This window comes from Brienomyrus brachyistius, chromosome 2 (genome assembly GCF_023856365.1).
Source record: "Brienomyrus brachyistius isolate T26 chromosome 2, BBRACH_0.4, whole genome shotgun sequence".
Classification (NCBI taxonomy): Eukaryota; Metazoa; Chordata; class Actinopteri; order Osteoglossiformes; family Mormyridae; genus Brienomyrus; species Brienomyrus brachyistius.
In genome coordinates, this window is record NC_064534.1 from 37,028,742 (window position 1) to 37,050,500 (window position 21,759).

Below are 21,759 nucleotides of genomic sequence, written 5' to 3' on the forward strand. Positions count from 1 at the left end.
TGCAGTAGGCAAAGGAGTAATGTTTGCCGGCGGGGGACGTGCAGCGATTAACCTGTGCGGTAGTGAAAAGGAGTTAAAAAGAAGGAAGTGTGCGGATGCGGAAAGAATGGAATAATTGTGGTAGGCTGCTGGCTGAGTAGTTTGGTGAATGTTTGGTGTGGGTCCGGCGCTGCCGATTGGATGGTGGGGCTGCAGTGTGAGTCAGATAAAAAAAAAAAAAGAACATTAGTAGGATCCAATGGGACCAACTGGCATGTATAGAGGCGTGTAATGCAAAAGGGCTGTTTTTGGTAGCATCTCTCGCTTACGGCCATACCACCCTAAACACGCCTGATCTCGTCTGATCTCGGAAGCTAAGCAGGGTAGGGTCTGGTTAGTACTTGGATGGGAGACCACCTGGGAATACCAGGTGCTGTAAGCTTTTCTCACTTTTACTTTAAACGGGGGGCGCTCCACTTCACGATTAATTTAAATCTATCACTCCCCTTCCATTTTACTATTTTATATATATATATATATTTTTTTCTCTCATTCATAAAGGTAGCTTTTACACACCGTTTTACTCTAAATACTTCCTGGTAATTCAAGGTGCTGTAAGCTGTTCGTGGCTTTATTCCACCAGGGCGCGATCTTCTCACAAACTTGAAGACTGTCACTCCCCATTCACGTTTTACAACTTATTGTTAATGATAAAGAGACAGCTTTTTACACACAGTTTTAAACAAAGTACTGATATTATTCCTCTTCAACTGACCGCTTTGTTTTCTATGCAAAAACCACTTCGCCACAGAAGACTCGATATTATTGGCATAGCAAGTTCTGCTCTTCTCCTTTCAAAACTTGCTAAAAGCTGTATTTAAAAGAACAGATTGGCCGGGGTAATTCACACCCTTCAATGCCAGCTTAATGTTTAGGTTAGTGGGAGTCACAGACGAATTAGGGATGGAAACTTCTTTGCTGGTGGTAGAAGCGGTCTGGTGAATTTTTAGAGAGAAGAGGCCGTCGATGTTTGAATGTAGAAAATTGTTCTGGCTGCAGCCTGCAGTATGGACTTGTTGGTGTGTGTAGCTCCCAGTGTTCTGACAGCGTGACGTTTTGGGGAAGCATGTGATTCAGCAGCTACCAGTGGGCTTCGTGCGGCGGAGATTTTGTGGCTGTTAGCGGAGTTGATAACAGAGGGTCGTTAAGAGAAGCCTGCATGCAGTAGGCAAAGGAGTAATGTTTGCCGGCGGGGGACGTGCGGCGATTAACCTGTGCGGTAGTGAAAAGGAGTTAAAAAGAAGGAAGTGTGCGGATGCGGAAAGAATGGAATAATTGTGGTAGGCTGCTGGCTGAGTAGTTTGGTGAATGTTTGGTGTGGGTCCGGCGCTGCCGATTGGATGGTGGTGCTGCAGTGTGAGTCAGATAAAAAAAAAAAAAAAACCAGGAGTAGGATCCAATGGGACTAACTGGCATGTATAGACGCGTGTAATGCAAAAGGGCTGTTTTTGGTAGCATCTCTCGCTTACGGCCATACCACCCTGAACACGCCCGATCTCGTCTGATCTCGGAAGCTAAGCAGGGTAGGGTCTGGTTAGTACTTGGATGGGAGACCACCTGGGAATACCTGGTGCTGTAAGCTTTTCTCACTTTTACTTTATACAGGGGGCGCTCCACTTCACGATTAATTTAAATCTATCACTCCCCTTCCATTTTACTATTTTATATATATATATATATATTTTTCTCTCATTCATAAAGGCAGCTTTTAGAAACCGTTTTACTCTAAATACTTCCTGGTAATTCTAGGTGCTGTAAGCTGTTCGTGCCTTTATTCCACCAGGGCGCGATCTTCTCACAAACTTGAAGACTGTCACTCCCCATTCACGTTTTACAACTTATTGTTAATGATAAAGAGACAGCTTTTTACACACAGTTTTAAACAAAGTACTGATATTATTCCTCTTCAACTGACCGCTTTGTTTTCTATGCAAAAACCACTTCGCCACAGAAGACTCGATATTATTGGCATAGCAAGTTCTGCTCTTCTCCTTTCAAAACTTGCTAAAAGCTGTATTTAAAAGAACAGATTGGCCGGGGTAATTCACACCCTTCAATGCCAGCTTAATGTTTAGGTTAGTGGGAATCACAGAGGAATTAGGGATGGAAACTTCTTTGCTGGTGGTAGAAGCGGTCTGGTGAATTTTTAGAGAGAAGAGGCCGTCGATGTTTGAATGTAGAAAATTGTTCTGGCTGCAGCCTGCAGTATGGACTTGTTGGTGTGTGTAGCTCCCAGTGTTCTGACAGCGCGACGTTTTGGGGAAGCATGTGATTCAGCAGCTACCAGTGGGCTTCGTGCGGCGGAGATTTTGTGGCTGTTAGCGGAGTTGATAACAGAGGGCCGTTAAGAGAAGCCTGCATGCAGTAGGCAAAGGAGTAATGTTTGCCGGCGGGGGACATGCGGCGATAAACCTGTGCGGTAGTGAAAAGGAGTTAAAAAGAAGGAAGTGTGCGGATGCGGAAAGAATGGAATAATTGTGGTAGGCTGCCGGCTGAGTAGTTTGGTGAATGTTTGGTGTGGGTCCGGCGCTGCCGATTGGATGGTGGGGCTGCAGTGTGAGTCAGATAAAAAAAAAAAAAAAACCAGGAGTAGGATCCAATGGGACTAACTGGCATGTATAGACGCGTGTAATGCAAAAGGGCTGTTTTTGGTAGCATCTCTCGCTTACGGCCATACCACCCTGAACACGCCCGATCTCATCTGATCTCGGAAACTAAGCAGGGTAGGGTCTGGTTAGTACTTGGATGGGAGACCTCCTGGGAATACCAGGTGCTGTAAGCCTTTCTCACTTTTACTTTATACAGGGGGCGCTCCACTTCACGATTAATTTAAATCTATCACTCCCCTTCCATTTTACTATTTTATATATATATATTTTTTTTTTCTCTCATTCATAAAGGCAGCTTTTAGAAACCGTTTTACTCTAAATACTTCCTGGTAATTCTAGGTGCTGTAAGCTGTTCGTGCCTTTATTCCACCAGGGCGCGATCTTCTCACAAACTTGAAGACTGTCACTCCCCATTCACGTTTTACAACTTATTGTTAATGATAAAGAGACAGCTTTTTACACACAGTTTTAAACAAAGTACTGATATTATTCCTCTTCAACTGACCGCTTTGTTTTCTATGCAAAAACCACTTCGCCACAGAAGACTCGATATTATTGGCATAGCAAGTTCTGCTCTTCTCCTTTCAAAACTTGCTAAAATCTGTATTTAAAAGAACAGATTGGCCGGGGTAATTCACACCCTTCAATGCCAGCTTAATGTTTAGGTTAGTGGGAATCACAGAGGAATTAGGGATGGAAACTTCTTTGCTGGTGGTAGAAGCGGTCTGGTGAATTTTTAGAGAGAAGAGGCCGTCGATGTTTGAATGTAGAAAATTGATCTGGCTGCAGCCTGCAGTATGGACTTGTTGGTGTGTGTAGCTCCCAGTGTTCTGACAGCGCGACGTTTTGGGGAAGCATGTGATTCAGCAGCTACCAGTGGGCTTCGTGCGGCGGAGATTTTGTGGCTGTTAGCGGAGTTGATAACAGAGGGTCGTTAAGAGAAGCCTACATGCAGTAGGCAAAGGAGTAATGTTTGCCGGTGGGGGACGTGCGGCGATTAACCTGTGCGGTAGTGAAAAGGAGTTAAAAAGAAGGAAGTGTGCGGATGCGGAAAGAATGGAATAATTGTGGTAGGCTGCCGGCTGAGTAGTTTGGTGAATATTTGGTGTGGGTCCGGCGCTGCCGATTGGATGGTGGGGCTGCAGTGTGAGTCAGATAAAAAAAAAAAAAAAACCAGGAGTAGGATCCAATGGGACTAACTGGCATGTATAGACGCGTGTAATGCAAAAGGGCTGTTTTTGGTAGCATCTCTCGCTTACGGCCATACCACCCTGAACACGCCTGATCTCGTCTGATCTCGGAAGCCAAGCAGCGTAGGGTCTGGTTAGTACTTGGATGGGAGACCTCCTGGGAATACCAGGTGCTGTAAGCCTTTCTCACTTTTACTTTATACAGGGGGCGCTCCACTTCACGATTAATTTAAATCTATCACTCCCCTTCCATTTTACTATTTTATATATATATATTTTTTTTTTCTCTCATTCATAAAGGCAGCTTTTAGAAACCGTTTTACTCTAAATACTTCCTGGTAATTCTAGGTGCTGTAAGCTGTTCGTGCCTTTATTCCACCCGGGCGCGATCTTCTCACAAACTTGAAGACTGTCACTCCCCATTCACGTTTTACAACTTATTGTTAATGATAAAGAGACAGCTTTTTACACACAGTTTTAAACAAAGTACTGATATTATTCCTCTTCAACTGACCGCTTTGTTTTCTATGCAAAAACCACTTCGCCACAGAAGACTCGATATTATTGGCATAGCAAGTTCTGCTCTTCTCCTTTCAAAACTTGCTAAAAGCTGTATTTAAAAGAACAGATTGGCCGGGGTAATTCACACCCTTCAATGCCAGCTTAATGTTTAGGTTAGTGGGAATCACAGAGGAATTAGGGATGGAAACTTCTTTGCTGGTGGTAGAAGCGGTCTGGTGAATTTTTAGAGAGAAGAGGCCGTCGATGTTTGAATGTAGAAAATTGTTCTGGCTGCAGCCTGCAGTATGGACTTGTTGGTGTGTGCAGCTCCCAGTGTTCTGACAGCGCGACGTTTTGGGGAAGCATGTGATTCAGCAGCTACCAGTGGGCTTCGTGCGGCGGAGATTTTGTGGCTGTTAGCGGAGTTGATAACAGAGGGTCGTTAAGAGAAGCCTGCATGCAGTAGGCAAAGGAGTAATGTTTGCCGGCGGGGGACATGCGGCGATAAACCTGTGCGGTAGTGAAAAGGATTTAAAAAGAAGGAAGTGTGCGGATGCGGAAAGAATGGAATAATTGTGGTAGGCTGCCGGCTGAGTAGTTTGGTGAATGTTTGGTGTGGGTCCGGCGCTGCCGATTGGATGGTGGGGCTGCAGTGTGAGTCAGATAAAAAAAAAAAAAAAAACCAGGAGTAGGATCCAATGGGACTAACTGGCATGTATAGACGCGTGTAATGCAAAAGGGCTGTTTTTGGTAGCATCTCTTGCTTACGGCCATACCACCCTGAACACGCCCGATCTCGTCTGATCTCGGAAGCCAAGCAGCGTAGGGTCTGGTTAGTACTTGGATGGGAGACCTCCTGGGAATACCAGGTGCTGTAAGCCTTTCTCACTTTTACTTCATACAGGGGGCGCTCCACTTCACGATTAATTTAAATCTATCACTCCCCTTCCATTTTACTATTTTATATATATATATATTTTTTTTTTTTCTCTCATTCATAAAGGCAGCTTTTAGAAACCGTTTTACTCTAAATACTTCCTGGTAATTCTAGGTGCTGTAAGCTGTTCGTGCCTTTATTCCACCAGGGCGCGATCTTCTCACAAACTTGAAGACTGTCACTCCCCATTCACGTTTTACAACTTATTGTTAATGATAAAGAGACAGCTTTTTACACACAGTTTTAAACAAAGTACTGATATTATTCCTCTTCAACTGACCGCTTTGTTTTCTATGCAAAAACCACTTCGCCACAGAAGACTCGATATTATTGGCATAGCAAGTTCTGCTCTTCTCCTTTCAAAACTTGCTAAAAGCTGTATTTAAAAGAACAGATTGGCCGGGGTAATTCACACCATTCAATGCCAGCTTAATGTTTAGGTTAGTGGGAATCACAGAGGAATTAGGGATGGAAACTTCTTTGCTGGTGGTAGAAGCGGTCTGGTGAATTTTTAGAGAGAAGAGGCCGTCGATGTTTGAATGTAGAAAATTGTTCTGGCTGCAGCCTGCAGTATGGACTTGTTGGTGTGTGTAGCTCCCAGTGTTCTGACAGCGCGACGTTTTGGGGAAGCATGTGATTCAGCAGCTACCAGTGGGCTTCGTGCGGCGGAGATTTTGTGGCTGTTAGCGGAGTTGATAACAGAGGGTCGTTAAGAGAAGCCTGCATGCAGTAGGCAAAGGAGTAATGTTTGCCGGCGGGGGACATGCGGCGATAAACCTGTGCGGTAGTGAAAAGGAGTTAAAAAGAAGGAAGTGTGCGGATGCGGAAAGAATGGAATAATTGTGGTAGGCTGCCGGCTGAGTAGTTTGGTGAATGTTTGGTGTGGGTCCGGCGCTGCCGATTGGATGGTGGGGCTGCAGTGTGAGTCAGATAAAAAAAAAAAAAAAACCAGGAGTAGGATCCAATGGGACTAACTGGCATGTATAGACGCGTGTAATGCAAAAGGGCTGTTTTTGGTAGCATCTCTCGCTTACGGCCATACCACCCTGAACACGCCTGATCTCGTCTGATCTCGGAAGCCAAGCAGCGTAGGGTCTGGTTAGTACTTGGATGGGAGACCTCCTGGGAATACCAGGTGCTGTAAGCCTTTCTCACTTTTACTTCATACAGGGGGCGCTCCACTTCACGATTAATTTAAATCTATCACTCCCCTTCCATTTTACTATTTTATATATATATATATATTTTTTTTTTTTTCTCTCATTCATAAAGGCAGCTTTTAGAAACCGTTTTACTCTAAATACTTCCTGGTAATTCTAGGTGCTGTAAGCTGTTCGTGCCTTTATTCCACCAGGGCGCGATCTTCTCACAAACTTGAAGACTGTCACTCCCCATTCACGTTTTACAACTTATTGTTAATGATAAAGAGACAGCTTTTTACACACAGTTTTAAACAAAGTACTGATATTATTCCTCTTCAACTGACCGCTTTGTTTTCTATGCAAAAACCACTTTGCCACAGAAGACTCGATATTATTGGCATAGCAAGTTCTGCTCTTCTCCTTTCAAAACTTGCTAAAAGCTGTATTTAAAAGAACAGATTGGCCGGGGTAATTCACACCATTCAATGCCAGCTTAATGTTTAGGTTAGTGGGAATCACAGAGGAATTAGGGATGGAAACTTCTTTGCTGGTGGTAGAAGCGGTCTGGTGAATTTTTAGAGAGAAGAGGCCGTCGATGTTTGAATGTAGAAAATTGATCTGGCTGCAGCCTGCAGTATGGACTTGTTGGTGTGTGTAGCTCCCAGTGTTCTGACAGTGCGACGTTTTGGGGAAGCATGTGATTCAGCAGCTACCAGTGGGCTTCGTGCGGCGGAGATTTTGTGGCTGTTAGCGGAGTTGATAACAGAGGGTCGTTAAGAGAAGCCTGCATGCAGTAGGCAAAGGAGTAATGTTTGCCGGCGGGGGACGTGCGGCGATTAACCTGTGCGGTAGTGAAAAGGACTTAAAGAGAAGGAAGTGTGCGGATGCGGAAAGAATGGAATAATTGTGGTAGGCTGCCGGCTGAGTAGTTTGGTGAATGTTTGGTGTGGGTCCGGCGCTGCCGATTGGATGGTGGGGCTGCAGTGTGAGTCAGATAAAAAAAAAAAAAAACAGGAGTAGGATCCAATGGGACTAACTGGCATGTATAGACGCGTGTAATGCAAAAGGGCTGTTTTTGGTAGCATCTCTCGCTTACGGCCATACCACCCTGAACACGCCCGATCTCGTCTGATCTCAGAAGCTAAGCAGGATAGGGTCTGGTTAGTACTTGGATGGGAGACCACCTGGGAATACCAGGTGCTGTAAGCTTTTCTCACTTTTACTTTATACAGGGGGCGCTCCACTTCACGATTAATTTAAATCTATCACTCCCCTTCCATTTTACTATTTTATATATATATATATATATTTTTTTTTTTTTTTCTCTCATTCATAAAGGCAGCTTTTAGAAACCGTTTTACTCTAAATACTTCCTGGTAATTCTAGGTGCTGTAAGCTGTTCGTGCCTTTATTCCACCAGGGAGCGATCTTCTCACAAACTTGAAGACTGTCACTCCCCATTCACGTTTTACAACTTATTGTTAATGATAAAGAGACAGCTTTTTACACACAGTTTTAAACAAAGTACTGATATTATTCCTCTTCAACTGACCGCTTTGTTTTCTATGCAAAAACCACTTCGCCACAGAAGACTCGATATTATTGGCATAGCAAGTTCTGCTCTTCTCCTTTCAAAACTTGCTAAAAGCTGTATTTAAAAGAACAGATTGGCCGGGGTAATTCACACCCTTCAATGCCAGCTTAATGTTTAGGTTAGTGGGAATCACAGAGGAATTAGGGATGGAAACTTCTTTGCTGGTGGTAGAAGCGGTCTGCTGAATTTTTAGAGAGAAGAGGCCGTCGATGTTTGAATGTAGAAAATTGTTCTGGCTGCAGCCTGCAGTATGAACTTGTTGGTGTGTGTAGCTCCCAGTGTTCTGACAGCGTGACGTTATGGGGAAGCATGTGATTCAGCAGCTACCAGTGGGCTTCGTGCGGCGGAGATTTTGTGGCTGTTAGCGGAGTTGATAACAGAGGGTCGTTAAGAGAAGCCTGCATGCAGTAGGCAAAGGAGTAATGTTTGCCGGCGGGGGACGTGCGGCGATTAACCTGTGCGGTAGTGAAAAGGAGTTAAAAGAAGGAAGTGTGCGGATGCGGAAAGAATGGAATAATTGTGGTAGGCTGCCGGCTGAGTAGTTTGGTGAATGTTTGGTGTGGGTCCGGCGCTGCCGATTGGATGGTGGGGCTGCAGTGTGAGTCAGATAAAAAAAAAAAAGAACATTAGTAGGATCCAATGGGACCAACTGGCATGTATAGAGGCGTGTAATGCAAAAGGGCTGTTTTTGGTAGCATCTCTCGCTTACGGCCATACCACCCTGAACACGCCCGATCTCGTCTGATCTCGGAAACTAAGCAGGGTAGGGTCTGGTTAGTACTTGGATGGGAGACCTCCTGGGAATACCAGGTGCTGTAAGCTTTTCTCACTTTTACTTTATACAGGGGGCGCTCCACTTCACGATTAATTTAAATCTATCACTCCCCTTCCATTTTACTATTTTATATATATATATATATATATTTTTTTTTTCTCTCATTCATAAAGGCAGCTTTTAGAAACTGTTTTACTCTAAATACTTCCTGGTAATTCTAGGTGCTGTAAGCTGTGTTTTCTATGCAAAAACCACTTCGCCACAGAAGACTCGATATTATTGGCATAGCAAGGTCTGCTCTTCTCCTCCTTTCAAAACTCGCTAAAAGCTGTATTTAAAAGAGCAGGTTGGCCGGGGTAATTCACACCCTTCAATGCCAGATTAATGTTTAGGTTAGTGGGAATCACAGAGGAATTAGGGATGGAAACTTCTTTGCTGGTGGTAGAAGCGGTCTGGTGAATTTTTAGAGAGAAGAGGCCGTCGATGTTTGAATGTAGAAAATTGTTCTGGCTGCAGCCTGCAGTATGGACTTGTTGGTGTGTGTAGCTCCCAGTGTTCTGACAGCATGACGTTTTGGGGAAGCATGTGATTCAGCAGCTACCAGTGGGCTTCGTGCGGCGGAGATTTTGTGGCTGTTAGCGGAGTTGATAACAGAGGGTCGTTAAGAGAAGCCTGCATGCAGTAGGCAAAGGAGTAATGTTTGCCGGCGGGGGACGTGCGGCGATTAACCTGTGCGGTAGTGAAAAGGAGTTAAAAAGAAGGAAGTGTGCAGATGCGGAAAGAATGGAATAATTGTGGTAGGCTGCCGGCTGAGTAGTTTGGTGAATGTTTGGTGTGGGTCCGGCGCTGCCGATTGGATGGTGGGGCTGCAGTGTGAGTCAGATAAAAAAAAAAAAAAAAAACATTAGTAGGATCCAATGGGACCAACTGGCATGTATAGAGGCGTGTAATGCAAAAGGGCTGTTTTTGGTAGCATCTCTCGCTTACGGCCATACCACCCTGAACACGCCCGATCTCGTCTGATCTTGGAAGATAAGCAGGGTAGGGTCTGGTTAGTACTTGGATGGGAGACCTCCTGGGAATACCAGGTGCTGTAAGCTTTTCTCACTTTTACTTTATACAGGGGGCGCTCCACTTCACGATTAATTTAAATCTATCACTCCCCTTCCATTTTACTATTTTATATATATATATATATATATATATATATATATATTTTTTTTTTTTTTTCTCTCATTCATAAAGGCAGCTTTTAGAAACCGTTTTACTCTAAATACTTCCTGGTAATTCTAGGTGCTGTAAGCTGTTCGTGCCTTTATTCCACCAGGGCGCGATCTTCTCACAAACTTGAAGACTGTCACTCCCCATTCACGTTTTACAACTTATTGTTAATGATAAAGAGACATCTTTTTACACACAGTTTTAAACAAAGTACTGATATTATTCCTCTTCAACTGACCGCTTTGTTTTCTATGCAAAAACCACTTCGCCACAGAAGACTCGATATTATTGGCATAGCAAGTTCTGCTCTTCTCCTTTCAAAACTTGCTAAAAGCTGTATTTAAAAGAACAGATTGGCCGGAGTAATTCACACCCTTCAATGCCAGCTTAATGTTTAGGTTAGTGGGAATCACAGAGGAATTAGGGATGGAAACTTCTTTGCTGGTGGTAGAAGCGGTCTGGTGAATTTTTAGAGAGAAGAGGCCGTCGATGTTTGAATGTAGAAAATTGTTCTGGCTGCAGCCTGCAGTATGGACTTGTTGGTGTGTGTAGCTCCCAGTGTTCTGACAGCGCGACGTTTTGGGGAAGCATGTGATTCAGCAGCTACCAGTGGGCTTCGTGCGGCGGAGATTTTGTGGCTGTTAGCGGAGTTGATAACAGAGGGTCGTTAAGAGAAGCCTGCATGCAGTAGGCAAAGGAGTAATGTTTGCCGGCGGGGGACGTGCGGCGATTAACCTGTGCGGTAGTGAAAAGGAGTTAAAAAGAAGGAAGTGTGCGGATGCGGAAAGAATGGGATAATTGTGGTAGGCTGCCGGCTGAGTAGTTTGGTGAATGTTTGGTGTGGGTCCGGCGCTGCCGATTGGATGGTGGTGCTGCAGTGTGAGTCAGATAAAAAAAAAAAAAAAACCAGGAGTAGGATCCAATGGGACTAACTGGCATGTATAGACGCGTGTAATGCAAAAGGGCTGTTTTGGGTAGCGTCTCTCGCTTACGGCCATACCACCCTGAACATGCCTGATCTTGAAAGCTAAGCAGAGTATGGTCTGGTTAGTACTTGGAAGGGAGACCACCTGGGAATACCAGGTGCTGTAAGCTTTTCTCACTTTCACTTTATACAGGGGGCGATCCACTTCACGATTAATTTAAATCTATCACTCCCCTTCCATTTTACTATTTTATATATATATATATATATATATATATATATATATCTCTCTTTCATAAAGGCAGCTTTTAGAAACCGTTTTACTCTAAATACTGCCTGGTAATTCTAGGTGCTGTAAGCTGTTCGTGCCTTTATTCCACCAGGGCGCGATCTTCTCACAAACTTGAAGACTGTCACTCCCCATTCACGTTTTACAACTTATTGTTAATGATAAAGAGACAGCTTTTTACACACAGTTTTAAACAAAGTACTGATATTATTCCTCTTCAACTGACCGCTTTGTTTTCTATGCAAAAACCACTTCGCCACAGAAGACTCGATATTATTGGCATAGCAAGTTCTGCTCTTCTCCTTTCAAAACTTGCTAAAAGCTGTATTTAAAAGAACAGATTGGACGGGGTAATTCACACCCTTCAATGCCAGCTTAATGTTTAGGTTTGTGGGAATCACAGAGGAATTAGGGATGGAAACTTCTTTGCTGGTGGTAGAAGCGGTCTGGTGAATTTTTAGAGAGAAGAGGCCGTCGATGTTTGAATGTAGAAAATTGTTCTGGCTGCAGCCTGCAGTATGGACTTGTTGGTGTGTGTAGCTCCCAGTGTTCTGACAGCGCAACGTTTTGGGGAAGCATGTGATTCAGCAGCTACCAGTGGGCTTCGTGCGGCGGAGATTTTGTGGCTGTTAGCAGAGTTGATAACAGAGGGTCGTTAAGAGAAGCCTGCATGCAGTAGGCAAAGGAGTAATGTTTGCTGGCGGGGGACGTGCGGCGATTAACCTGTGCGGTAGTGAAAAGGAGTTAAAGAGAAGGAAGTGTGCGGATGCGGAAAGAATGGAATAATTGTGGTAGGCTGCCGGCTGAGTAGTTTGGTGAATGTTTGGTGTGGGTCCGGCGCTGCCGATTGGATGGTGGGGCTGCAGTGTGAGTCAGATAAAAAAAAAAAAAAACATTAGTAGGATCCAATGGGACCAACTGGCATGTATAGAGGCGTGTAATGCAAAAGGGCTGTTTTTGGTAGCGTCTCTCGCTTATGGCCATGCCAGCCTGAACACGCCCGATCTCATCCGATCTCGGAAGCCAATCAGGGTAGGGTCTGGTTAGTACTTGAATGGGAGACCTCCTGGGAATACCAGGTGCTGTAAGCTTTTCTCACTTTTACTTTATACAGGGGGCGCTCCACTTCACGATTAATTTAAATCTAGCACTCCCCTTCCATTTTACTATTTTATATATATATATTTTTTCTCTCTTTCATAAAGCCAGCTTTTAGAAACCGTTTTACTCTAAATACTTCCTGGTAATTCTAGGTGCTGTAAGCTGTTTGTGCCTTTATTCCACCAGGGCGCGATCTTCTCACAAACTTGAAGACTGTCACTCCCCATTCACGTTTTACAACTTATTGTTAATGATAAAGAGACAGCTTTTTACACACAGTTTTAAACAAAGTACTGATATTATTCCTCTTCAACTGACCGCTTTGTTTTCTATGCAAAAACCACTTCGCCACAGAAGACTCGATATTATTGGCATAGCAAGTTCTGCTCTTCTCCTTTCAAAACTTGCTAAAAGCTGTATTTAAAAGAACAGATTGGCCGGGGTAATTCACACCCTTCAATGCCAGCTTAATGTTTATGTTAGTGGGAATCACAGAGGAATTAGGGATGGAAACTTCTTTGCTGGTGGTAGAAGCGGTCTGGTGAATTTTTAGAGAGAAGAGGCCGTCGATGTTTGAATGTAGAAAATAGTTCTGGCTGCAGCCTGCAGTATGGACTTGTTGGTGTGTGTAGCTCCCAGTGTTCTGACAGCGCGACGTTTTGGGGAATCATGTGATTCAGCAGCTACCAGTGGGCTTCGTGCGGCGGAGATTTTGAGGCTGTTAGCGGAGTTGATAACAGAGGGTCGTTAAGAGAAGCCTGCATGCAGTAGGCAAAGGAGTAATGTTTGCTGGCGGGGGACGTGCGGCGATTAACCTGTGCGGTAGTGAAAAGGAGTTAAAGAGAAGGAAGTGTGCGGATGCGGAAAGAATGGAATAATTGTGGTAGGCTGCCGGCTGAGTAGTTTGGTGAATGTTTGGTGTGGGTCCGGCGTTGCCGATTGGATGGTGGTGCTGCAGTGTGAGTCAGATAAAAAAAAAAAAAAAAACCAGGAGTAGGATCCAATGGGACTAACTGGCATGTATAGACGCGTGTAATGCAAAAGGGCTGTTTTTGGTTGCATCTCTCGCTTATGGCCGTACCACCCTGAACACGCCCGATCTCGTCTGATCTTGGAAGCTAAGCAGGGTAGGGTCTGGTTAGTACTTGGATGGGAGACCACCTGGGAATACCAGGTGCTGTAAGCTTTTCTCACTTTTACTTTATACAGGGGGCGCTCCACTTCACAATTAATTTAAATCTATCACTCCCCTTCCATTTTACTATTTTATATATATATATATTTTTTTTTTCTCTCATTCATAATGGCAGCTTTTAGAAACCGTTTTACTCTAAATACTTCCTGGTAATTCTAGGTGCTGTAAGCTGTTCGTGCCTTTATTCCACCAGGGCGCGATCTTCTCACAAACTTGAAGACTGTCACTCCCCATTCACGTTTTACAACTTATTGTTAATGATAAAGAGACAGCTTTTTACACACAGTTTTAAACAAAGTACTGATATTATTCCTCTTCAACTGACCGCTTTGTTTTCTATGCAAAAACCACTTCGCCACAGAAGACTCGATATTATTGGCATAGCAAGTTCTGCTCTTCTCCTTTCAAAACTTGCTAAAAGCTGTATTTAAAAGAACAGATTGGCCGGGGTAATTCACACCCTTCAATGCCAGCTTAATGTTTAGGTTAGTGGGAATCACAGAGGAATTAGGGATGGAAACTTCTTTGCTAGTGGTAGAAGCGGTCTGGTGAATTTTTAGAGAGAAGAGGCCGTCGATGTTTGAATGTAGAAAATTGTTCTGGCTGCAGCCTGCAGTATGGACTTGTTGGTGTGTGTAGCTCCCAGTGTTCTGACAGCGCGACGTTTTGGGGAAGCATGTGATTCAGCAGCTACCAGTGGGCTTCGTGCGGCGGAGATTTTGTGGCTGTTAGCGGAGTTGATAACAGAGGGTCGTTAAGAGAAGCCTGCATGCAGTAGGCAAAGGAGTAATGTTTGCCGGCGGGGGACGTGCGGCGATTAACCTGTGCGGTAGTGAAAAGGAGTTAAAAAGAAGGAAGTGTGCGGATGCGGAAAGAATGGAATAATTGTGGTAGGCTGCCGGCTGAGTAGTTTGGTGAATGTTTGGTGTGGGTCCGGCGCTGCCGATTGGATGGTGGAGCTGCAGTGTGAGTCAGATAAAAAAAAAAAAAGAACATTAGTAGGATCCAATGGGACCAACTGGCATGTATAGAGGCGTGTAATGCAAAAGGGCTGTTTTTGGTAGCGTCTCTCGCTTACGGCCATACCACCCTGAACACGCCCGATCTCATCTGATCTCGGAAGCCAAGCAAGGTAGGGTCTGGTTAGTACTTGGATGGGAGACCTCCTGGGCATACCAGGTGCTGTAAGCTTTTCTCACTTTTACTTTATACAGGGGGCGCTCCACTTCAAGATTAATATAAATCTAGCACTCCCCTTTCATTTTACTATTTTATATATATATATTTTTTCTCTCTTTCATAAAGCCAGCTTTTAGAAACCGTTTTACTCTAAATACTTCCTGGTAATTCTAGGTGCTGTAAGCTGTTCGTGCCTTTATTCCACCAGGGCGCGATCTTCTCACAAACTTGAAGACTGTCACTCCCCATTCACGTTTTACAACTTATTGTTAATGATAAAGAGACAGCTTTTTACACACAGTTTTAAACAAAGTACTGATATTATTCCTCTTCAACTGACCGCTTTGTTTTCTATGCAAAAACCACTTTGCCACAGAAGACTCGATATTATTGGCATAGCAAGTTCTGCTCTTCTCCTTTCAAAACTTGCTAAAAGCTGTATTTAAAAGAACAGATTGGCCGGGGTAATTCACACCCTTCAATGCCAGCTTAATGTTTAGGTTAGTGGGAATCACAGAGGAATTAGGGATGGAAACTTCTTTGCTGGTGGTAGAAGCGGTCTGGTGAATTTTTAGAGAGAAGAGGCCGTCGATGTTTGAATGTAGAAAATTGTTCTGGCTGCAGCCTGCAGTATGGACTTGTTGGTGTGTGTAGCTCCCAGTGTTCTGACAGCGCGACGTTTTGGGGAAGCATGTGATTCAGCAGCTACCAGTGGGCTTCGTGCAGCGGAGATTTTGTGGCTGTTAGCGGAGTTGATAACAGAGGGTCGTTAAGAGAAGCCTGCATGCAGTAGGCAAAGGAGTAATGTTTGCCGGCGGGGGACGTGCGGCGATTAACCTGTGCGGTAGTGAAAAGGAGTTAAAAAGAAGGAAGTGTGCGGATGCGGAAAGAATGGAATAATTGTGGTAGGCTGCCGGCTGAGTAGTTTGGTGAATGTTTGGTGTGGGTCCGGCGCTGCCGATTGGATGGTGGAGCTGCAGTGTGAGTCAGATAAAAAAAAAAAAAGAACATTAGTAGGATCCAATGGGACCAACTGACATGTATAGAGGCGTGTAATGCAAAAGGGCTGTTTTTGGTAGCATCTCTCGCTTACGGCCATACCACCCTGAACACGCCCGATCTCATCTGATCTCGGAAGCCAAGCAAGGTAGGGTTTGGTTAGTACTTGGATGGGAGACCTCCTGGGCATACCAGGTGCTGTAAGCTTTTCTCACTTTTACTTTATACAGGGGGCGCTCCACTTCACGATTAATATAAATCTAGCACTCCCCTTCCATTTTACTATTTTATATATATATTTTTTTTCTCTCTTTCATAAAGCCAGCTTTTAGAAACCGTTTTACTCTAAATACTGCCTGGTAATTCTAGGTGCTGTAAGCTCTTCGTGCCTTTATTCCACCAGGGCGCGATCTTCTCACAAACTTGAAGACTGTCACTCCCCATTCACGTTTTACAACTTATTGTTAATGATAAAGAGACATCTTTTTACACACAGTTTTAAACAAAGTACTGATATTATTCCTCTTCAACTGACCGCTTTGTTTTCTATGCAAAAACCACTTCGCCACAGAAGACTCGATATTATTGGCATAGCAAGTTCTGCTCTTCTCCTTTCAAAACTTGCTAAAAGCTGTATTTAAAAGAACAGATTGGCCGGGGTAATTCACACCCTTCAATGCCAGCTTAATGTTTAGGTTAGTGGGAATCACAGAGGAATTAGGTATGGAAACTTCTTTGCTGGTGGTAGAAGCGGTCTGGTGAATTTTTAGAGAGAAGAGGCCGTCGATGTTTGAATGTAGAATATTGTTCTAGCTGCAGCCTGCAGTATGGACTTGTTGGTGTGTGTAGCTCCCAGTGTTCTGACAGCGCGACGTTTTGGGGAAGCATGTGATTCAGCAGCTACCAGTGGGCTTCGTGCGGCGGAGATTTTGTGGCTGTTAGCGGAGTTGATAACAGAGGGTCGTTAAGAGAAGCCTGCATGCAGTAGGCAAAGGAGTAATGTTTGCCGGCGGGGGACGTGCGGCGATTAACCTGTGCGGTAGTGAAAAGGAGTTAAAAAGAAGGAAGTGTGCGGATGCGGAAAGAATGGAATAATTGTGGTAGGCTGCCGGCTGAGTAGTTTGGTGAATGTTTGGTGTGGGTCCGGCGCTGCCGATTGGATGGTGGGGCTGCAGTGTGAGTCAGATAAAAAAAAAAAAAAGAACATTAGTAGGATCCAATGGGACCAACTGGCATGTATAGAGGCGTGTAATGCAAAAGGGCTGTTTTTGGTAGCATCTCTCGCTTACGGCCATACCACCCTGAACACGCCCGATCTCGTCTGATCTCAGAAGCCAAGCAGGGTAGGGTCTGGTTAATACTTGGATGTGAGACCTCCTGGGCATACCAGGTGCTGTAAGCTTTTCTCACTTTTACTTTATACAGGGGGCGCTCCACTTCACGATTAATTTAAAACTAGCACTCCCCTTCCATTTTACTATTTTATATATATTTTTTTTTCTCTCTTTCATAAAGGCAGCTTTTAGAAACCGTTTTACTCTAAATACTTCCTGGTAATTCTAGGTGCTGTAAGCTGTTCGTGCCTTTATTCCACCAGGGCGCGATCTTCTCACAAACTTGAAGACTGTCACTTCCCATTCACGTTTTACAACTTATTGTTAATGATAAAGAGACAGCTTTTTACACACAGTTTTAAACAAAGTACTGATATTATTCCTCTTCAACTGACCGCTTTGTTTTCTATGCAAAAACCACTTCGCCACAGAAGACTCGATATTATTGGCATAGCAAGGTCTGCTCTTCTCCTCCTTTCAAAACTTGCTAAAAGCTGTATTTAAAAGAACAGATTGGCCGGGGAAATTCACACCCTTCAATGCCAGCTTAATGTTTAGGTTAGTGGGAATCACAGAGGAATTAGGGATGGAAACTTCTTTGCTGGTGGTAGAAGCGGTCTGGTGAATTTTTAGAGAGAAGAGGCCGTCGATGTTTGAATGTAGAAAATTGTTCTGGCTGCAGCCTGCAGTATGGACTTGTTGGTGTGTGTAGCTCCCAGTGTTCTGACAGCGCGACGTTTTGGGGAAGCATGTGATTCAGCAGCTACCAGTGGGCTTCGTGCGGCGGAGATTTTGTGGCTGTTAGCGGAGTTGATAACAGAGGGTCGTTAAGAGAAGCCTGCATGCAGTAGGCAAAGGAGTAATGTTTGCCGGCGGGGGACGTGCGGCGATTAACCTGTGCGGTAGTGAAAAGGAGTTAAAAAGAAGGAAGTGTGCGGATGCGGAAAGAATGGAATAATTGTGGTAGGCTGCCGGCTGAGTAGTTTGGTAAATGTTTGGTGTGGGTCCGGCGCTGCCGATTGGATGGTGGGGCTGCAGTGTGAGTCAGATAAAAAAAAAAAAAAGAACATTAGTAGGATCCAATGGGACCAACTGGCATGTATAGAGGCGTATAATGCAAAAGGGCTGTTTTTGGTAGCATCTCTCGCTTACGGCCATACCACCCTGAACACGCCCGATCTCGTCTGATCTTGGAAGCTAAGCAGGGTAGGGTCTGGTTAGTACTTGGATGGGAGACCTCCTGGGCATACCAGGTGCTGTAAGCTTTTCTCACTTTTACTTTATACAGGGGGCGCTCCACTTCACGATTAATTTAAATCTAGCACTCCCCTTCCATTTTACTATTTTATATATATATTTTTTTTCTCTCTTTCATAAAGCCAGCTTTTAGAAACCGTTTTACTCTAAATACTGCCTGGTAATTCTAGGTGCTGTAAGCTCTTCGTGCCTTTATTCCACCAGGGCGCGATCTTCTCACAAACTTGAAGACTGTCACTCCCCATTCACGTTTTACAACTTATTGTTAATGATAAAGAGACAGCTTTTTACACACAGTTTTAAACAAAGTACTGATATTATTCCTCTTCAACTGACCGCTTTGTTTTCTATGCAAAAACCACTTCGCCACAGAAGACTCGATATTATTGGCATAGCAAGTTCTGCTCTTCTCCTTTCAAAACTTGCTAAAAGCTGTATTTAAAAGAACAGATTGGCCGGGGTAATTCACACCCTTCAATGCCAGCTTAATGTTTAGGTTAGTGGGAATCACAGAGGAATTAGGGATGGAAACTTCTTTGCTGGTGGTAGAAGCGGTCTGGTGAATTTTTAGAGAGAAGAGGCCGTCGATGTTTGAATGTAGAAAATTGTTCTAGCTGCAGCCTGCAGTATGGACTTGTTGGTGTGTGTAGCTCCCAGTGTTCTGACAGCGCGACGTTTTGGGGAAGCATGTGATTCAGCAGCTACCAGTGGGCTTCGTGCGGCGGAGATTTTGTGGCTGTTAGCGGAGTTGATAACAGAGGGTCGTTAAGAGAAGCCTGCATGCAGTAGGCAAAGGAGTAATGTTTGCCGGCGGGGGACGTGCGGCGATTAACCTGTGCGGTAGTGAAAAGGAGTTAAAAAGAAGGAAGTGTGCGGATGCGGAAAGAATGGAATAATTGTGGTAGGCTGCCGGCTGAGTAGTTTGGTGAATGTTTGGTGTGGGTCCGGCGCTGCCGATTGGATGGTGGGGCTGCAGTGTGAGTCAGATAAAAAAAAAAAAAAGAACATTAGTAGGATCCAATGGGACCAACTGGCATGTATAGAGGCGTGTAATGCAAAAGGGCTGTTTTTGGTAGCATCTCTCGCTTACGGCCATACCACCCTGAACACGCCCGATCTCGTCTGATCTCAGAAGCCAAGCAGGGTAGGGTCTGGTTAATACTTGGATGTGAGACCTCCTGGGCATACCAGGTGCTGTAAGCTTTTCTCACTTTTACTTTATACAGGGGGCGCTCCACTTCACGATTAATTTAAAACTAGCACTCCCCTTCCATTTTACTATTTTAAATATATTTTTTTTTCTCTCTTTCATAAAGCCAGCTTTTAGAAACCGTTTTACTCTAAATACTTCCTGGTAATTCTAGGTGCTGTAAGCTGTTCGTGCCTTTATTCCACCAGGGCGCGATCTTCTCACAAACTTGAAGACTGTCACTCCCCATTCACGTTTTACAACTTATTGTTAATGATAAAGAGACAGCTTTTTACACACAGTTTTAAACAAAGTACTGATATTATTCCTCTTCAACTGACCGCTTTGTTTTCTATGCAAAAACCACTTCGCCACAGAAGACTCGATATTATTGGCATAGCAAGGTCTGCTCTTCTCCTCCTTTCAAAACTTGCTAAAAGCTGTATTTAAAAGAACAGATTGGCCGGGGTAATTCACACCCTTCAATGCCAGCTTAATGTTTAGGTTAGTGGGAATCACAGAGGAATTAGGGATGGAAACTTCTTTGCTGGTGGTAGAAGCGGTCTGGTGAATTTTTAGAGAGAAGAGGCCGTCGATGTTTGAATGTAGAAAATTGTTCTGGCTGCAGCCTGCAGTATGGACTTGTTGGTGTGTGTAGCTCCCAGTGTTCTGACAGCGCGACGTTTTGGGGAAGCATGTGATTCAGCAGCTACCAGTGGGCTTCGTGCGGCGGAGATTTTGTGGCTGTTAGCGGAGTTGATAACAGAGGGTCGTTAAGAGAAGCCTGCATGAAGTAGGCAAAGGAGTAATGTTTGCCGGCGGGGGACGTGCGGCGATTAACCTGTGCGGTAGTGAAAAGGAGTTAAAAAGAAGGAAGTGTGCGGATGCGGAAAGAATGGAATAATTGTGGTAGGCTGCCGGCTGAGTAGTTTGGTAAATGTTTGGTGTGGGTCCGGCGCTGCCGATTGGATGGTGGGGCTGCAGTGTGAGTCAGATAAAAAAAAAAAAAAGAACATTAGTAGGATCCAATGGGACCAACTGGCATGTATAGAGGCGTGTAATGCAAAAGGGCTGTTTTTGGTAGCATCTCTCGCTTACGGCCATACCACCCTGAACACGCCCGATCTCGTCTGATCTTGGAAGCTAAGCAGGGTAGGGTCTGGTTAGTACTTGGATGGGAGACCTCCTGGGCATACCAGGTGCTGTAAGCTTTTCTCACTTTTACTTTATACAGGGGGCGCTCCACTTCACGATTAATTTAAATCTAGCACTCCCCTTCCATTTTACTATTTTATATATATATTTTTTTTCTCTCTTTCATAAAGCCAGCTTTTAGAAACCGTTTTACTCTAAATACTGCCTGGTAATTCTAGGTGCTGTAAGCTCTTCGTGCCTTTATTCCACCAGGGCGCGATCTTCTCATAAACTTGAAGACTGTCACTCCCCATTCACGTTTTACAACTTATTGTTAATGATAAAGAGACAGATTTTTACACACAGTTTTAAACAAAGTACTGATATTATTCCTCTTCAACTGACCGCTTTGTTTTCTATGCAAAAACCACTTCGCCACAGAAGACTCGATATTATTGGCATAGCAAGTTCTGCTCTTCTCCTTTCAAAACTTGCTAAAAGCTGTATTTAAAAGAACAGATTGGCCGGGGTAATTCACACCCTTCAATGCCAGCTTAATGTTTAGGTTAGTGGGAATCACAGAGGAATTAGGGATGGAAACTTCTTTGCTGGTGGTAGAAGCGGTCTGGTGAATTTTTAGAGAGAAGAGGCCGTCGATGTTTGAATGTAGAAAATTGTTCTAGCTGCAGCCTGCAGTATGGACTTGTTGGTGTGTGTAGCTCCCAGTGTTCTGACAGCGCGACGTTTTGGGGAAGCATGTGATTCAGCAGCTACCAGTGGGCTTCGTGCGGCGGAGATTTTGTGGCTGTTAGCGGAGTTGATAACAGAGGGTCGTTAAGAGAAGCCTGCATGCAGTAGGCAAAGGAGTAATGTTTGCCGGCGGGGGACGTGCGGCGATTAACCTGTGCGGTAGTGAAAAGGAGTTAAAAAGAAGGAAGTGTGCGGATGCGGAAAGAATGGAATAATTGTGGTAGGCTGCCGGCTGAGTAGTTTGGTGAATGTTTGGTGTGGGTCCGGCGCTGCCGATTGGATGGTGGGGCTGCAGTGTGAGTCAGATAAAAAAAAAAAAAAGAACATTAGTAGGATCCAATGGGACCAACTGGCATGTATAGAGGCGTGTAATGCAAAAGGGCTGTTTTTGGTAGCATC

At 44.4% G+C, this 21,759-nt stretch overlaps 15 non-coding genes and 3 pseudogenes across 15 annotated transcripts; all 18 read left to right on the forward strand.

The window, feature by feature from the left end:
• Nucleotides 1-302: 302 nt before the first annotated feature.
• On the forward strand, nt 303-421 carry LOC125734648 (5S ribosomal RNA). The gene has a single exon (XR_007393951.1). It is a non-coding gene; the product is annotated as a 5S ribosomal RNA (ribosomal RNA).
• Nucleotides 422-1,502: 1,081 nt separating this feature from the next.
• LOC125731037 (5S ribosomal RNA) lies at nt 1,503-1,621 on the forward strand. Its single transcript, XR_007391327.1, has one exon. It is a non-coding gene; the product is annotated as a 5S ribosomal RNA (ribosomal RNA).
• A 1,081-nt stretch (nt 1,622-2,702) lies between these two features.
• Nucleotides 2,703-2,821, forward strand: LOC125733062 (5S ribosomal RNA). The gene has a single exon (XR_007392420.1). It is a non-coding gene; the product is annotated as a 5S ribosomal RNA (ribosomal RNA).
• Nucleotides 2,822-3,901: 1,080 nt separating this feature from the next.
• On the forward strand, nt 3,902-4,020 carry LOC125735777 (5S ribosomal RNA). The gene has a single exon (XR_007395066.1). It is a non-coding gene; the product is annotated as a 5S ribosomal RNA (ribosomal RNA).
• A 1,081-nt stretch (nt 4,021-5,101) lies between these two features.
• LOC125734678 (5S ribosomal RNA) lies at nt 5,102-5,220 on the forward strand. Its single transcript, XR_007393981.1, has one exon. It is a non-coding gene; the product is annotated as a 5S ribosomal RNA (ribosomal RNA).
• A 1,084-nt stretch (nt 5,221-6,304) lies between these two features.
• On the forward strand, nt 6,305-6,423 carry LOC125735778 (5S ribosomal RNA). The gene has a single exon (XR_007395067.1). It is a non-coding gene; the product is annotated as a 5S ribosomal RNA (ribosomal RNA).
• Nucleotides 6,424-7,508: 1,085 nt separating this feature from the next.
• On the forward strand, nt 7,509-7,627 carry LOC125735708 (5S ribosomal RNA). The gene has a single exon (XR_007395000.1). It is a non-coding gene; the product is annotated as a 5S ribosomal RNA (ribosomal RNA).
• A 1,088-nt stretch (nt 7,628-8,715) lies between these two features.
• On the forward strand, nt 8,716-8,834 carry LOC125733801 (5S ribosomal RNA). The gene has a single exon (XR_007393137.1). It is a non-coding gene; the product is annotated as a 5S ribosomal RNA (ribosomal RNA).
• Nucleotides 8,835-9,768: 934 nt separating this feature from the next.
• LOC125733785 (5S ribosomal RNA) lies at nt 9,769-9,887 on the forward strand. Its single transcript, XR_007393121.1, has one exon. It is a non-coding gene; the product is annotated as a 5S ribosomal RNA (ribosomal RNA).
• A 1,107-nt stretch (nt 9,888-10,994) lies between these two features.
• On the forward strand, nt 10,995-11,103 carry LOC125732303 (5S ribosomal RNA; annotated as a pseudogene).
• A 1,091-nt stretch (nt 11,104-12,194) lies between these two features.
• LOC125730132 (5S ribosomal RNA) lies at nt 12,195-12,313 on the forward strand. The gene has a single exon (XR_007390506.1). It is a non-coding gene; the product is annotated as a 5S ribosomal RNA (ribosomal RNA).
• A 1,077-nt stretch (nt 12,314-13,390) lies between these two features.
• On the forward strand, nt 13,391-13,509 carry LOC125735464 (5S ribosomal RNA). Its single transcript, XR_007394760.1, has one exon. It is a non-coding gene; the product is annotated as a 5S ribosomal RNA (ribosomal RNA).
• Nucleotides 13,510-14,590: 1,081 nt separating this feature from the next.
• On the forward strand, nt 14,591-14,709 carry LOC125735924 (5S ribosomal RNA). The gene has a single exon (XR_007395209.1). It is a non-coding gene; the product is annotated as a 5S ribosomal RNA (ribosomal RNA).
• Nucleotides 14,710-15,784: 1,075 nt separating this feature from the next.
• LOC125736655 (5S ribosomal RNA) lies at nt 15,785-15,903 on the forward strand. The gene has a single exon (XR_007395931.1). It is a non-coding gene; the product is annotated as a 5S ribosomal RNA (ribosomal RNA).
• Nucleotides 15,904-16,979: 1,076 nt separating this feature from the next.
• Nucleotides 16,980-17,098, forward strand: LOC125731761 (5S ribosomal RNA; annotated as a pseudogene).
• A 1,078-nt stretch (nt 17,099-18,176) lies between these two features.
• On the forward strand, nt 18,177-18,295 carry LOC125735317 (5S ribosomal RNA). The gene has a single exon (XR_007394615.1). It is a non-coding gene; the product is annotated as a 5S ribosomal RNA (ribosomal RNA).
• Nucleotides 18,296-19,371: 1,076 nt separating this feature from the next.
• Nucleotides 19,372-19,490, forward strand: LOC125731762 (5S ribosomal RNA; annotated as a pseudogene).
• Nucleotides 19,491-20,568: 1,078 nt separating this feature from the next.
• On the forward strand, nt 20,569-20,687 carry LOC125735318 (5S ribosomal RNA). Its single transcript, XR_007394616.1, has one exon. It is a non-coding gene; the product is annotated as a 5S ribosomal RNA (ribosomal RNA).
• Nucleotides 20,688-21,759: the final 1,072 nt, after the last annotated feature.